The sequence below is a fragment of the Rhopalosiphum maidis genome, chromosome 1 (assembly GCF_003676215.2).
Source record: "Rhopalosiphum maidis isolate BTI-1 chromosome 1, ASM367621v3, whole genome shotgun sequence".
NCBI lineage: Eukaryota > Metazoa > Arthropoda > Insecta > Hemiptera > Aphididae > Rhopalosiphum > Rhopalosiphum maidis.
In genome coordinates this window covers 23,152,596-23,171,559 of record NC_040877.1, presented here as the reverse complement: position 1 = coordinate 23,171,559, position 18,964 = coordinate 23,152,596, and the positions used below count along the sequence as shown (strand labels likewise).

The 18,964-nt window shown below is 24.6% G+C and overlaps 1 protein-coding gene across 2 annotated transcripts in view; it reads right to left on the bottom strand.

Moving 5' to 3' along the window:
• Window positions 1-7,157, bottom strand: part of LOC113550322 (glutamate-gated chloride channel alpha-like) — an 88,869-nt gene extending 81,712 nt beyond the window's left edge. For both annotated transcript variants that reach the window (XM_026952068.1, XM_026952067.1), the window contains exon 1: window positions 6,848-7,157. The gene's annotated coding sequence lies outside the window, so the exon portion shown is untranslated. The remainder of the gene's footprint in view (window positions 1-6,847) is intronic.
• Between the last annotated feature and the right edge of the window lie 11,807 nt (window positions 7,158-18,964).

Here is an 18,964-nt window from a genome sequence, read left to right as displayed (position 1 = left end):
TACATACGAATCAATTTCATTAAACCGTACTAATTAGTAAAATTGTTACGGATAATATTTAAAGACACGTTTGCACATGAAATCAGTCGTTATCCTTTAATAATTGATAAATATTTACTGAAATTTACAAAAAAATATTGTGTTTCAAAATATGGAATTAAAAAGGTTTTTGATATTCAATTAAGTAAAAACTTATAAGTAGTAACGATAAATAATAGTAAAACAATTTTTGTTTTTTAATGTTATTTTATAAAAACCGCAAATTATATATACAAGTTAAATATATCCAAAACCATTAATATTTTAAGAAAAAAGCAAGTGATTAACTCATTCAGAAAATTAGTTCAACAATATTTTTTATATTATTATGAAATAAATAATAACTAATAGATTTTTAAATAAGATATTAATATTTTATATTATGCTATTTATATATTATAAAAAACAATCCATTGTTATTTTAATTTTAATCATACCTAAAGTAAAGTATTGAGTTTAAACAAAAATTAAATAGATTCATTAATTAACATCCTTTTTTTTTAACAAAGTTGACTTAATGAACATTTCAAAAACTTATTTTTAGTATAAATTTATGGGTACATTGTAAAATCTTAGACATAATTTATATTTTGCGTGTTAAAAAATAAAAATATGTATATAAAATTAGCCAACTTTTAAAATGCCATGATATATAATTTTTCCAACAACTATTTGTGGATTTTATTAAAAAAAGTACCTAAGATGTAAAGTCAATCTTACTCACTAGTTACTAGTCTTTCTAGTCAATAATACTGAAAGAAAATTATGATAAAACACGTAAGAAAATAACTAAAATCTTAAATTTAGAAAGTAGAAGGAAGTTTGTAAATGATAGCATTAGTCTTTGTATTACAAAAATAGCAATCTTCAAAAACAGTTTTTTAAGAATAACTTTATGATAAATTATAATTATGAATTATTAAATATGTCATATGAAATAACGTACAATAATCCAGCAAGTCATGAATAAGAAATTAAATACTTCATTGAAAAGTACTTCATACAAATGTGAATACTAAAAATGTACATTCATGACAAGTAGTGAAATGAAAAGTTTACTAGAATATTGTAAGAAACGCGTGTAACTATTAATGCCTAAGTTCAAAAAGGATTGGATGAATTGAGTCATGAGTAATGGAGTGGAGTTAGCTTTTAAAAAAAGCGTGAAACTCAATATTTTTTTCTTCTAAATAGTTATAAGTTGTACTGTAAGTTTCCGTATTAATCGTCCGGACAGTTAAATGTGATTTAGCAGCTTTCAGAGAAAGCAAGAAGAGTTCACATCTCAAAGAATCAATAATTCTATAAGAAATGAGGAATCATAAAATAAAAGTCCCCTCGTGATTATTGATTGTAGTATAACAATAGATGCATTGTAGTAGGTATAATCTGAATAGTTTCCTTAAATAATGTTATACATTGATAGAATAGTTACTCTATTATAATTTAAGTCGTCGAACGAATATCCCGATGGATATTTTAGGGCAATTTTAAAAACGGAACATTTCGTATTATTCACTACCAAAATTGATTAAGTTATAATTCAGGAAAAAAAAAGGAAAAATTATTTTAAGTTTACAGCTAGATACTCACAATATAAAATACTTAAATAAGTCGTTCTAAAAAGAAAATTTTTCCAACATTTAAAATAACAACATAAATAAATATACCAGTACTGTGAGAATACAAACTTATAAGTATCTGCTATTTTTAAATTAATATAATTCTTACAGAAAGAGGTTTTCTTTAAACACAGTAAACATTTTTTATCACATTTTATATTAAAATATTTTCATTTAATAGGTACTTAAAAATGCATTCAATTTGCCCAAGTAGAAAATTAGTTAATATTAAATACAGAAAACTAAAGAACAAAGAAAAAAGTTTGTATACATTTTTTTTATTTACATACCTAAGTTAAAATAAATATTTATAGTATATTTAATTTTTTAATTTCAAGTTGATAGTGATTTTGATATTTAATTTTTTGGTAACTAACAGAAATAATTAATTTCAAAATATATATTTTGAATAAAGATTGAATTGAGAAATAAACATATTTTTTTGTATACATTTTAATGGCTATAGATTCATAAACAATATGTTTGAGACTTAGAAATATTTATTATTTTTTTTTATAATAACACTATTTATAGATGATTTAATTTTCATAATATAGTTAAAAATTAATGTATTAAATTAAGTATGAATTCAGTATTTTTTGTACATTATTTATAAGTACTTTATGTGTACATTACACTGAATAATGTTTATACTTTTTCGTTTTAAAAATAAAATACATTTTTTTCTAAAATATATTAAAAATATTATAAAATTATATCATAGTATTATAAATTAAAACTGAAAAAATTAAATTATAAACTTAGGAAAAAGCTTATGATTTCCGTAATTCGTAATCTGTAATTTTTACATACTTTTGAATATAAATGTGAAACACATTCGATGTGTTTTTAAAAATTTACCAATTATATTAGATAGACAATCATCTCCATATATACTTTATTTTTTTTCTGATTACGTTCAGGCACTATAAATTAAATATTTTATTATTTTGGGGTGTAGTGGACGCACCAGTTGCCCCACGGTGTTGGTATTCAGCTAGCAGTTCCGTTGCTAATTCCCGGATGAGTGACCACCTGGGAATTTTAGCGCAACACACACGTCGTGTCCTACCTAACTATAATCGTCGAGTTAAAAATAGTGTTTAGCTAAAAATCTCTTCTAACGTAAAAAAAAATATATATATATAAATATATTTGCCGAAAATAAAAAAGGTAATATACCAGATAATGTATTTTATTTTATTTTAATCTGTGAATGATTTTAAAAAGTTTTTTACAATATCACTGTGGTTTATTATGTGTACCTTACCTTATATTATTATGTGCAGATAATTAAAATGCTTTATTTGAGCCTTAAATAGAAAATAACTGTGCAAATATTGATGTATTTGTGTACATACTTATCTACGTCAATTAAATAATAAACCAATGGTTTATAAATTACAAAAATCGTTTCAATATAGAAAAGTGTACAAAGGATGAGTAAAAATCTATACTCTATTACAGAAAAACTTCCGTTAATGGTCACCTCTATGTAACGGTTAGGTTTTTTGGTCCCATCAAGTGTTATGCCATGTATTGTCAACTCTATAGGACAACAACCTCTAAATAGCGGTCATTATTTATGGTCCCTTCGGTAACCATTAATTGGAAGTTTCACTGTATAATATCCTCCTATATTAGCCGTGACTCTGTGAGTCATTTCATCTATAGAAATCACAGTGTATTTTGTTTTCAAATTAAGTATTAATTGATTTTTTTTTAGTATGTTTTTATTTAAATATAAAGTACCTATATTTATTACATTTTTATATGAAATAATGTATCGTTAGCATTTTTCAGTTTTCAACGTAAAATCATTTAAAGATTTTAAAATATAACAATTATATTTCATTAAAACTATTGCTACACATAACTATTATGCATAAATTAATTGAAACAATTTCTGTAATTACAGTGAAAACTGGAAAATTTATTTCGGGTTCATTCGAAATTAAATTAATTATAATTTTTTTACTTGGTATCGTAATTATCATTAAAAAACTATGGATTCATATTGGACATTAATTATATAACAAATTATGGTTAATGTATATATAAATGTGCTTGAAATAATATTTTATCGTAAACTTATATGTTTAAAAAAAAAAATGTAAATACCTTGATTATAATATTAGATAAATTATTTCATCATATTTTATAATCTCAGTAATATAGAGCTACGTGATAATCTTGTAATAAAAATGAATTCGTATTAAAAAAATAAAAATTGGTATAATATTATAACTAAAATTAGTTGTTAAAAAAAAAGAATTAAACAAGTGGCTACATTATATAATAAATAATGTAGGCATTCCGTGTACATACATTTTAAATCATTCTAAGTACCTACCATAAAACAAAATATAATGGTAATTATAATATATATTATGTCTTAACTTTTGTTATTATTTTATAATGGTTAATATCATTTGTTAATATGTTCTATAATACAATTAATATTCTTAAGTTTAAATTAGTAAATTGATTGAAAATTATAAATTGTAATTTATAAATAATTGGTTGTATACTACACGTGTATAAGAAAAATAATGTACGATGAAAGAAATTGATTTGTTATATAACATACTATAATAGAAGTACTATTTGAAAATCCCATGGTCTATACATTTCAAAACGATTGAAAAACTATCGTTTAAATTAATTCGATTTTCTAAAACCATAACTCTACCACATTTCCTCCTGAACAATATTTTTTATATCGATGTGAGATGCTTTTAACTTGATATTAAGCTATATATTCTACTGATCTAATATTGATTTGATTTTAGATGATATAAATGCATACAAAATTAACATAGTTGAATAAAATACATGTACTAAAATTATAAAACAAATTTAAGTACACTCAACTGGTTAATTAATAAGTGGGTCACAGCTTGTTTTATAAAATGGCGATATTGCATTTTAAAGTTCAAATAGATGTTTAATTTTTATAAATCACCGAAAAGTATTTTATTATTATATAATATTAGTTCTTTCTTCAATGGCATGATTTTCACTAATATTATATTTACCATATTCCGATATAATTATTAATTTATGAAAATCATCTATGCTAATTAAAATTTATCTTTTTTAGACGAATGAATAAAAGTTAATAAAATTATACAAGTTTAAGTGAGTGAATTTAACTGCATTATATTTTTAACTATAATATACCTTTTAATCTATACTTAATTACTACTTAATAATTTTTAATACATTTATTAAATACCTTAAACTAAAACATTTTAACTAAGCATCTAATCATCTACTGATAACTTAAATGTGTTTCTCTTATAGCCTATTTCTTTTAAGAGGACGCCATATCTGCATGTGTTGTTTCTGTCATACTAACGTACATCACAACAAATTTTCGTTCAGAGGAACACATTTTGTGATGTTGGCTTTAATATTAGAGTAAATTTATGTACCTATTACTAAATTTAAAGGTAAGAATATTATCTAGAAAATTACATATGCTTTTATTGATATTATTATTTTAAAGTGAGTTATGAACATTTTAAAGTTGTAGTATTATACATAGCTATAACTCACTTTAAAATAGTAATATCAATAAAAGCATATGTAATTTCCTAGATAATATTCTTACCTTTAAATTAGGTAATAAGTAAATTTACTCTAATATTAAAGCCAACATCACTAAATGTGTTCTATTGAATGGAAATTTGTTACGATGTACGTTAGTAAGACAGATACAATACATGTGGGTATGGCACTATGGCGTCCTTTTAAGGGAGAAATAATTTAACTTTTCACAAATTAAATTTATTGATTTTCTGAAAATTATAACCAATCAGATTTATTTCCCCAAACATAATTATAAAACAGTTGTCGCTTTGAATATATAGAAAAAAAATAATCTGAAAAACATGATTTTTGATATACCTATATGTGTTTAACTTATTACTGAAATTAATTAATGGTCTTATTAATTGAGATATGAGAGAAATAAATGGATAAAAAATATAAAATAATGTTGTTGGCTACTGATTTACAGTTAGCAGTAACTAGTTATCACGCCTAAGAAAGTCTGGCTAAACATGGTTATAGGAATATGTAATAGGAGTATGTATTATATTTTATACCTATATTCTATAATATTGTATACAGAAACATAAAACAATGAAAAACGTTTACTTTGTATGATAGTATAAATAATAATCAATTATGTACCTAATCCCAATGTTTTTCTTGAGCAAACAAAAAATATAACAAAAGCTGGTTGAATGGGTCAATAACGAGTAGTTGTTTTTCTTGTGAAATACGTGCATTTGATGCATTACATATTTTAATAATAATATATCCTTAGGGTACAAATTCTAGTTTGTATATTTTATAAATATTACAAGTATAACTTAATCATTTTTATTATAATTTATTATTTAGAATAATATTAGTATAATAATAAACGTATTTTTTGTTACAAATATTTTACCTCATTAAGAAATACAAATCAAAAATTATATATGTAATATAAAACCAAAATAGTAAAGAAATAGTTTTTTATTGATTTGCGTTAGTCAACTATTTATTTAAAATCAAACAAAAGGCTAACCCTAAAGGGTATTTAAAGTTTTCTCAATTCATTCTAATCATTTGTGGTAAAATAAGTATTTCATATTAAATGAAAAAAATTAAAGATATTATTAGATATAGAAAAATTTTTTAAAATACGAGTACCTATGTACAAATGTTTTTTTAAAATATAAAATACGTGCGTTGTGTATATTTGATTACTTAAAAATTATTTGAATAATTTTACTCAATTTACAAGTAGGTATATTACAAGACTGTTAAAAATATACTAATATCATATTTTTAAACATAGACTTTTTACCATTTTACCGATTCACCCTAACGTTCAAAACTATTATAAGAATAATTTTTCAATTCTTATATGAATTTAAATAAGCAACATTGCGTGATTCAAGCGTCATTTCAACAACACAAAAAAGAAACGACGGATTAAATAATCATTTTCTGGAATTTAAAAAATACTAAATCATAAATAATGTATAATAAAAACCTTTCGAAATGACCTTATCCATCCAGCAAAAATAACTAATAATATAATATATTGGCCATTAACAAAATTTGTCTGGATTGTGGAATACGCGGGACGTATGCGTATTTATATGCAGTTGCAGTTTACTCTGTACCTGTAATCGTTTAATTGTGTGTATGTGTCTTATCGCGTATTGGCAACAGCGATAATGTCGTTGATAACCTCTGCTACTACAGCCGTTCCAATCTTCTACGGTTCGTGGAAAACGCACTTCCGAAATTTAAATATTTTGAAATAATTATTTTTCGTGTTTAAAACAATGACGATAGTAGTAATAATAATAATATTAGTGAAAAATAATAAATACAACGAAATATATCGGATTCGGACACAAACGAATTTGACGTCAGCGGAACCCCATGCGAATCGTCCACTGGCGTGTCGAGCGTTAAGCTCGGTGTCGCATCGGAGGGATACTGAACAATGAACGCCACCGCCGTGGCCGCCGTCCCGACAGGGATGTAAAACGCGAAACAAAAACGGGACGCGAAAAAAAAAAAAAAAAACGCCGATGGGCGGGTGCAAGTACGAATTCGACACGTACTTTAACGTCTTTGACCACAAATGTACTGTAGCTGTGCCGTCCATTACGGTGCCTAACAATGGCTGGACAACGGCTTTCACCTGTACCCGTGTACCTCCGTTTTATAACTCATCGAGCTGTGCGGGTACGTCGGTGGGCCTGCGTTCCGAGGGTGGGTACTCAGCCACGACTTTACCGAGAGATCCATTTAACACGAGACACTCATTATTTCAAAAACTATTATTTTATTTGAAAATATTTCTTTTAAATAATTTTAAGTTGTGAAAAACAATATTTTTTCTATTTTTTATGGTTATTATTTTCAAAATGTTTTACTTTTTTACTTTTTTTTTTTTTAACGATAACATCCATCGAATTTCTTATTTCAAAGCAAAGTATTTTTTGGATTACTTAGATACATAAAAATTGAATTTGAATGACTAGATTATTAAATATAAGTATTTTAAGTGATGATTAAAGAAGTAAAGCGGTACAGGAGTACTCACCGCGAAAAATGCTAAACTTAAAATATTTATATCTAATAAGCTACTTGTCCAAAATTTGATTTTTATAAATGACATTGCTTCAAATATAATTTTACTTGGTAAATGAAATTAAAAATGTATGTTACAACTTAAAAGTGTATGTAAAATTTGATGCTTTTAAGACTTCAAAAAATAATTACCATAAAAAATGTTGTTTTTTGTAACGATTTAAATTTAAACTTATATTAAAGAACTATGCTCAAAAAAGTTAGTGTTATCTGTAATATTGAGTGTGATATTAAGAATACACCATCCCACATACTGTACCTACTTATTACCTAACTTTAACGATTAAATAATCATTATTTTCAGGACTTTAAATGTTTACGTATATTATGAATTTTATTATACGCAACAACATTTTCAAAATGAATAAATGAATTTTAAGATATTACCTATACCTTATATTTTCTTATATTTTCTTATTATAAATTTATTCACACTATTTTACGGTAAGGTTGACTTAAAAGTAAAGAGGATCCGCATGCGTTGTCTCCGTCTTACAAAACGCATAATATAGCAAATGAAATGTTCTGAAGAATCAGAAAATAATGCATAAACAATTTAAAATTTAAAAATCTTCATAAGTCGTTTTAAATCTTTGATTATTAAAAATAATATTCTTAGTTTTAAATTTGATAATAGATAAACTAATTGTATTATTGTAATAACTAAGCATAATGGAGTTAAATGGATTCTTCAGAACGTAAAATATGCTGATGCAGCATCTTCCTACAAAACAATAATATATAATGATATAGATATTCTATTATTTTAATAAATAAATGCAATATTTTTAGAAAAAAAAATAACTGCTGTAATATCAATATTACATCGTTGTATAATAAATTACTTCAATAATAGCAATGTTATTAGGAAATATACTTAATGATGTAAATGTGATATACATACCTTCTCCTCTTAAAATCGTATAAAATAATATATCTTCGAATTCAAGTTTAACATTTTCTCCGCAATCTATAAAATATGTAAATTTGATAACATAATTTTAGTTAAAAATTTAAATTTCTTAGGTTTTTTTTTAACAAAATGTCTGTAATTTATATTTTTATGTTTAATTTAATCTTATGATATATAGATATATTGTCAATGTCACCTTGGTAAAGTGTTCTCAATAGTTAACACATTTATTTAATACATGTCGTTATTGTGTAAATAAATATATTTTTTTAAATTTTTGTAAGTAGTTATAAGCAAGTTTATGAATACATTAAATCCATACCCTTGTTAAGTATCAAAACAAAGAGTCAATAAATTGTATATTATATACTTGGTTTTGATTTTGCCGGATATGAATTTACAAACCAATTTAATGTATCTAAATGTATTTGTTATTTCATAGAAAAATTTTAGCTCGGAATTATTGGTTTAAAAGGATATTATTTTCAGCTGTATTATTATAGTATCATTGTTGCCGGGCACCTAGCAAAAAAACTGTCACATCACCGTCAACCAATGATCGCATATAGTCGTATTTATTACACGGCATAGGTAACAATAGATTCGGAAATAATGTGTCATTTTAAAGGTAAAACATTTTAAATATTTTAGACTATTGACTATATTTGAGTACGTATTTAAAAAAAAAGATTGGTGGAACTTAGTTGCGTTTAAATCGTATTTTGTAATGTGTCTATAAGAATTTATTTTTATATACTTAAATTAAAATAATAAATAAAATACTATATCAACGTTAAGATTACATTTTTTTTTCAGTTACTATGTATACTTATCGTTATTTTAACGACAGACTAATAAAAATAAATGTAAGATGACATAATATAATAAAATAGATTTACATCCTCATAATATGTTGCACTATACCAGATAAAATAACAAACATATATCCTTTATATTATTTTTATCTGTATAAATAGTGATCTTTTTCCTACATAATAATACATCTCATTACTAGAAAAAAAATGTAATCGTCAAATAATAACATCGAGTATGAGTATATTACTATTATTAGATAAAAATAATTAAACAATATATAGATACTCTGAATTTTATGACGTTGGTACATACAATGTATTAAATAACAGTTTTTAAGTTCCTACCATGTTAACCTGTTGTTAGACTACTTGACTAGGAACTTTTTTTACTTGACTACTAGCCTACATAGTGACTAGCACAGTTGTATGTTTTTTGATGAGTAGATTGGTTTACTCGTTAACAAAAGTAGAAAAATGACATTAATTGTAGAATTTATTTTTAATTAGATAAAGGCATAAAGTTATTGTTTAGAATTTCATTAAATAAAAATACGAAAAATAGATTGTTCAATTTAGTATTGTATTTATGGTAATTTTCGAGTTGTCTGTACAATACGAAATGAAACTTCTGTTTTAAATTTTGAGTGATGATTATTTTCTGAAAAATTTGTGTGTAAAATATTGAACCATTAATTTAGTATCCATAAGCATTTTAAGTTTATATAAGAGGTGTAACGTAACATGGCACGACCTTCGAAATTTTACTGCACTACTTCGTTTCTCTGAACCTCAAATACTTATAAATAATAAACTATAGGTTAAATAATCGATAGTATGATGAATACATCCATTTACAGGAATATATTTTATGCTAGAATATAAAAATTTGTTGTCATTTAAAAATATATTTAACCATTTAAACTTGAAAATGACATAATTTTTTATTTTATCAAATCGTCCAAAAAAATGTATTTCGTATGAAAAAATGAAAAGAAGGTATTTTAATAATAAAATAGACAATAGTTAACATTTTTGGTAGCAGTACCAAGTATTTAAAAATATTTTAACAAATTAATTGTAATAATTAATGCAATATAGACTTATAAATTCTAATAATTATGACCGTATTAATAAATTAATATTTTTATCAATCCAAAGATGAGTTTATGACAAATAAATTTTCCATATTTCTCATATCCTTGGTCTCTTTATAACAAGTAACCCTCAAGTCCTTCATTATTGGGTTGATGTACGTTCTTTTCTGTCTTCTCACTTCCTTGATCGTATGTCCTTCGCAATTCCTTCAATAATTTAACTGTATAATTCGTAACTATATCTCAGTCTGAGCCCTATAATCTGCGATCCGTCATATTATTTTTTTTTAAACAATTTAAAGCATTCATTATTGTTCTTTTTTTTCTAAATCCATTTAAGATTATAGAATGTATGATCTTCTTTTAGTCAAATTTGTTCAATGTATTTTTTACAGCATAGTATTTTCTCTTTTATTTATTATCCAATTATTACCTAATTTTTAAACAAGAATATCGAAAAATAAAAACTTATATAAATATACTAAATTTATATATGTTAAATAAAATGTCAGTTTAAGGGAAAAGGTTGTTGAATATTAAAGTATGTTATACATTTTTACTTATATAGTATTATACATTCAAAGAAATGTATGTGACAATAAGATTGTATTACATTAAAGTTTTGTTGCATTTTTTTTTCGTTGCTAATTTCCGGATAGGTGACCACCTGGGAATTTTAGCAACACATACATGGGCATGGCGCCTATCCTCTGCATAATTGTCAAGATAAAAATAGTATCTAGCTAAAAATATCTCCTAATCTAAAAAAAATTAACTGAATTTGAATAAATTTAAAGTATTTGTATATTAACTTTAAGCATAATGCATTATCGTTAAAACTTATAAGATAATATGAAACTCTGTAAGTACGTTCTAATTTAAAGTGATTACTATTACAACGAAGCAGAAACATAAAAAATAAAATAAAATATTATTCTAAACTCTTATTTCATCTAAAAACTAAGTTTCTATGATAGTAAGGTATATAAAAAATAAAACTTAGCCAGTAAAGTAAGTGTAATAAAATAAACATCAATAAATTAACTTGTATTATTTTAAAACCATGTAACTCGACTGTGTATAATGCTAATAGTTTTTGCATCTGTTTGTTTGCCTTAATTCGTTCATATTTTTTACGTTCATATTTCGTAATATTAAATTTAATTAAGTAATAATTTGTAGTTATTACTTTTGTTTTCAGAACAATTAACACTTGTATTTATAAACGTCATAAGCTTACATGAATAATTATTAATTTATTTTAATATAATATATTTTTAAATTTATTTTAAAAATAATAAAATATTATTATCAATGGTTATATTTTTATCATTGTTATAAATTACAATTATTTAGTAATATTTGATATCTTGAGTTTTAATGTACAATGATTTGCTGCCTATTTATCGTTATAATTTATTGCTCAAGAATATTATGACTTATAATATTCTTGAGCAATAATATATGTGTGTTTAAATAGATTAGCATTAATATAATACGTACATGTGTATTTATAATATATTTAATAAATCAAAGGAAAAGATTTTATTTATTACTTAAATTTTAAATTATAAAATTAAAATTTTTTCGCAAAAAATTATTTATAAAATATTTTAGTCTTCCAGACTTGAAATGAATAAAAATGACGCATAAATAGTCAACTAAAAAACTATACAATTTAAAACTGTTGAGTAAATAACAAAAAAAAAAACAAGAAGTAGCTTGTTAATTTTGTAAAAAGCTTTTATAAAACTGGTCTTGTACATACATTTGTATTTTGTTTGTAAAAAAAAAAGATGCCCAAAGTATGCCAATTATATGTGAAGCGTAATACCAATACGAGTTGTTTTTAATCTTGCATTAAAATCTGAATATCTTAGAATTCATTTTTCGAGTGCAGAGCTATGTTATGATAAAGGCTATTGTAAGTATTTTCATTTATTTTTTCTTAAGAACAGAAAAAAATAGAATAATATGTAATGCTTATTATAAACCAAGATAAGATGTATTTATATTTATAATGAAGTAAATACTTACTACAATAGTTATGATAAACAATCACTTAACTATTGTGAATCCAGAAATGTTTCATGAATTGATTTAACATAATATTTATTTTTTAGCATTAAATATGATGTTATTATTAATAGCTTATATTAAGCTGTTTTCATTAGATTATTTGATAAAATTAGATTTTTTTTTATATTTATATCTATTTACATCTGAAACAAGTCCAATCGCTTCATGATATTTTCGGGTTGAAGAATTCGTTTCTGCTCTGTAGAATTTGAACAGTTGACAACAATGTGTTTAACTATTACTTGTATAGTTATATATTGCACGATGTATACAACGTATGTCTTTGCCATCATCCACGAGTACCTCGATGAACCTCTTCTGATCATGTTTAATGAATCTTCTTCTTTACGGTTTAAGTTAATGACTAATGAAGTTTGATCAGAGTTTGATGGAGTATTTTATTTCTCTTAAATTTTTATTAATACAATATTATATAACATTACGATAAGCCGCTATATGTCACGAAAGACGTTTGAAATGTGGTACAAATAATATTAATATGTAACGTGTGATTAAAATTCATACTTATCTAACAATTTATGACATTCCAAAATATATCATTATTCATTAACTATTAATTAGGTATGTTAAAGCACGTCAATATTGGACAAATGTGACATATTATTGTCGCTATACATCGGCATATATACATTCTATTCCGAACGCACGAATTTCAGATCCGGATTTAATACTATAGAATTTATTTGAGGCGATAACGCAGCGAGACTGTGTTGATTAAAGTGCTTACTAAACGTTCTGAAATAATCGAAACAATGAAATGCTTCTTAAAAAATAAATCAAAACGAATGAGAGTGTACCATATTTCGAGCTAATATCTAATCGTTACGAGGATTGCAATAATGAAGCGTATGAAAATAAATTGTAGTCTAGAACACAAACTGTACTAGACGTTGAATAGTGTAGAAGTATATTATTAGGTTAAAAACTAAGTAAAGTATTTTACGTACTGATTATGTTAGACACGAATCTAATTTCACAACATTATGCGAGTTAAAGTAAATCGTAATTTAGGTTTTTGTATCGTCCTAATGTAATGGAAATATTTTATGTATATATACATAGACCACATTATACTAGAATCGTGTTCATTATATTGTAGCTAGCGCCAGTCTACGGGGATAGGCAAATTCGCATTGACATCATCGAATTTCGTACGAACGCACAATAAATAAAATAAATTAAATCAACACACGGATGATTTGAACTATTCGTATTCTTACTAACAACTATAACATTATATCGACTTAATTGTACGTTTTATGCACTGTGATCATCCATTAAGAATATCTAACATTTTTCACTCGTATAGTAGATAATATGGTATTCTTACTGGCATGATATTGGTAAACTGCGGCGATTGACGGATATTTATTTCGCAGATAACAAACGAGAACTTGAAACGTTCAGTTTCAGTATCAACAAGTTATCGGAACGGACTAATGCAGTTATTTTTGGATATGTCCTCTCCCCTTATTTATTCCTATAGAGTACAATGTAAATATGTAATATTGACTCGAAAGAACCGATAAACAGAGAGTTTTAATGAGTTCGGTAATCGGTCTACAGACATTTTTCCCGCAAACGTCCGATCGTGGTGCCGGATTGTGCGTTAGTGTATACAGTGCCGTAAAACGCGAATAAAATGATACGGTCGATTCATTGGAATTTGAGGTTTCAACGCATTGTGATATTTTCCCTTAAACACTGTGCTTGGGGCGTTTGGGCCCATCCGTTTGCTTTGTTTCCACATTATTTCATGTAGTATTTAGTACATACGCACGTGTTTATTGAGACCCAATGGACGCACATTGAAAACAAATGATTAGCGATAGACATTATTTTTTTGCATACATAATAATAGAGTACAGCTACCGGGTGTATTCTTTTCACTCAGTTCACCTCATAATCCTAATTGATGCAACGATACTATTAATATACATTATACACAATAGAGTCACGTAAATTCAAATAAATTGCCAAGCTCGAGTAAAAGCGTTGAGTTGAACCTATAATATTATGATAAAATAAAAATACTATACAATTTTATTGATTATTAATGTGCAGTGTAATTTTAAACTTATTTAGTTTTTTGTAATTCTTAGAAGCTGAAAATCAAGCAACTGTTTAGTGATCGGGAATGTGTATTAACACAATTATCATAATTTAAAAAACTATTTAACTATTTTTAATTAACATCTCGCTTATTCACAAACAAAATATTCTAATTTTTATACTACTTCTTTTACAAGATATTTTTTTTACATATAAATTACAAAAAATCTACATCTTTCATTTGACTGGTTATACTTATTAATGGTAAGTTAATTAATTATTTAAAAAAATCGTGGATTAACTGATATTCTGATAAATAACCGATTAATTATTTTCTAAATCTGAAACATTTTAATATTAGTTTTCTGTCCGTTGTTTTGTTGCTTACACGGGAATATGTTTCAAATTGGATATGCACTTTAATGAAAAAAATACACTCGTTAAATATATTGCAGTATTATACGGTTATATTTTTTAATATATTTACTGAGTGATTCATGAGCATAGCTCACCCCTATTTTTTTAATTTCTTTGAATCCTAATGTTTGGAATTTTAAATATACTCAAAGATAATTTTTTTAATTAATTTTTTAAAACTTAAGAATAGTCATGTGGAGATACAGAGTTTTTTAAATGAGAACCCCTTTTTTATTGTAAATTATTTATTAAATATATTTGTTATGTTTATTGAAGTATCTAATTCAATATTCACGTGAGTAGTTTTCCAATTATTATAATTTTTATACTAAATATGATAGTTCTTAAAAATGACCTTTAAAATATATAAAATATAAATAAGTTTGGATCTAGTGTTTATTATACTTAGACCAATTAACAAATCATAAATTTTGATAGATTAATATTAATCACTAACGTCTAACATATTCAATTTATTATTATCTCCGTGTCATCCATATCTATTATCATGGATCTATTTACCTTTAGTACAACACAACGTTAAATAATTTAAAATTATTCGAAAAATTTGAATTTTGATACGTAACATTAAAAAAAAAATTATTTATTAAATAATTTAAAATGAAAATAAAGATTTTTATTTAAAAAATAGAAGTTTACATCTTTATAAAATAACTCTCAAGCAGTACAATAGACGTCAGGAATTTGAAGATATGATCATTAAGATTTTCAAAAATCAAATCTTGAATGACTGTATTATTGAAGAAAAAAAGATAAACATGCTTGCTAAATTGACCTGTATATCTTTCTGCGTTTGTTTTTTGAATTCTTTAATGGAAATACTGTTGAATAACATTAGATAATGATGTTCAAATAAATAACCAAGTTTACGAATAATTGTCTTTTTAATATGATACATATTATTTTATTTGAAATAAAATAACTTAGTAGGTATTTATATGTATTTTTTTAACTTAAACTATATTTATTACGCTATTTATAGCGTAATAAATATTATTTCATTACTAGAAATAATAGTATTCTAAAAAATATTTGAAATTATAATATTATGTACTTATGAATAAATAATATATTATTATTTATAATATTTAACAGAGTAGTTACATGAAAAAAAAAAAATACATTCGTAAGTATAAATCATTTTTCATTATTAATATTTATGTATTTACTTGTTACTATTGGTCTATAGCCAAAATGTTATCGTTTTACGTAAAACAATCATTTTTCAATTGAAATTTTATTTTTGTTAATTATGCACATTGTCATTAGTATAAATCTTCTAAAGTAAGAATAGACATTCAGTCTTGAAAAAAAGTTATATTTGTAATTATTATTGGGGAGTTCCATTCTTTTCTTCATGCGTTAAATGTTTAGAAAAGAGTATTAATTTATTGACAGTTCTTTTAATTAAATAATCTATTATTTTCTAAGACGCTATATCAAACTTTTTTTTGGGTTAATTAGAGTTTCTGTGAATATTATATTTTTTATTTTTTTATTTCAAGATTATCTAACGGTGATTCAAGTATCTATGTCTTAGCACATAATCAATACGTAAATACGTATCGTGAACGTGTTTATGTGTCATGTGGATAGCTGAGTGCGCTTAACCTATTGAAATAAATTTATATTATTTATATATGAATATGCATGTATGTATTTTAAATTTAAATTTATACTAATATAATAAATTTTTCATGGTCAGAATTTTAATAGCAAAAAAAAAAGTTTATAAACAAAATGTATTTTTGACCTTTTTCCCCCTTCCTCATTGATACACCATTGATTGAGAGACTATGATTTGGTTTTAAATTGATATGGCGGCATCATTGAAAAGAATAAAGGTGAATTAAGAATAGTACTATATAATGATTAAATACACGTATACAAGTTTCTTGCTATACATATATATATATATATATATATATATGAAAAAAAAAATTAAAAATGGCATTTGATTTTTTTGTGGCGACACTAGTAATTATATTGTTCCTACTATATAATTATTATATACATAAATGTAGACTATTAGTAATCATAAAAAAATTTGAAACATAAAACGTCGATAAAAATATATACCTATATGTGATATATTATATGCATGTGGATAATGCTGAATCAGTCATTAAATTTAGATAAATATAAATTAACAAAAATTTGCTTGAAGGAATATTTTAATCACTGTCGAAACTTGAATAAATAATAGGTATACTACTGAATTTATGGAATATTTTTAATGTTTCAAAGGAATTGAAATATTGAATAAGCCTTCAAAGCTCCAGATACTATATTATTATACCTGTAATACGCTAAAGTAAATAACATTTTATTAAATAAAAATACGAACATTATATTATTGTTATCCACATTTTTTTTCTATTATTATTATTTGAAAATAATATATCTACTAATATACTAGTGTTATGGCCTGTGCAACTATTTATTAATGAATAAAAATATTAATATATAATATTAATGATTATTGATCATTCATATATTATGAAACTGACTGTATGTACGACACAGTTTAACACGTTTTCTTAAGAGTTTAATTTTTCTGACATACATAATATTATTATAATGTTGTACTTAATGTTATGCAACAGACTATGAAATTATCCGGTTATTACTGTTATGTACTGCGAAAGGAAGTTGTCGAACAATGAAACAGTAAATTTAATCTCGCCGCACACATCATAGGTATACGGAAATATCTTTTATTGGTGTTTTGTTATTATCTATACAAAATAGTTGACAGATAATACGAGTCGAATGACACCAAGAGACCCTATGAGATTCGGTGTCAATGAAACTAATTTAAAACGTGTACTGCGTGTTTTTTGTATTGAAAAACGCATAACTATATGGATATAATTTAATGCTTATACTGCACGCGATACAGCTGTAGCATTTGTACTTCGGGCGAGCAGTTTAAAACTAAAACTCACGATTCGATTGCAATCTTTCTGTGGACCGGCAGCTACTCTAGAGCAGTTTGTTCAGTTTCACTTTTTGCACATGAAAAGTAGCAATTTTTTTTTCATTATACCTACCTGTAGCCCACTCATGGCCTCAAACATATAATATTTTGTTGTATGCGCTAAACATTACCGTTGGGATTCAAAGAAATGTTGGCTAGGTAGTGTTTACGTTACATTTTCACCGGTTACACATTCTTTGGACGAGTTATGTAATACTTTAATCTTAGTCTCCGTGTTCTGTCCATAATTTGACGACCACGCAACAATCACATACATGTTCAGTTCTAATGACATTTTCAAAACTTCAAGCCTGGAAATTATCATTTTTTTTTCTTTAAAAAACTACGTTTTGAACAGACTTGTTATATTGACCGGCCATGTTAATCCTAGTGAAAATTACTAAAGTAAAACTTTTTGTATTAAAATACTGGCTTTATATATATTGTTAAAAAAAATTTTCAGATTTTCAACGGCGCATAGAGATTTAAAGTGAATTGATTAGTGATTAATGTACATTACATATTTTATTAAAATACCAAATATTACAACCAAACATCATTAGCTGCGATAATAGCCACGAGTATAGTAATAGTTGTAAATTATAAGAGTTAACAAAATAATAATTTTTTTTTTTACATTTTAATCGTACAATACCACGCAATTTATTTATTTATGATGTTCAATTTCAATATTTTTGTAATGTATGTTGTATATTGAATAGTATTATGATTTTATATAAGGT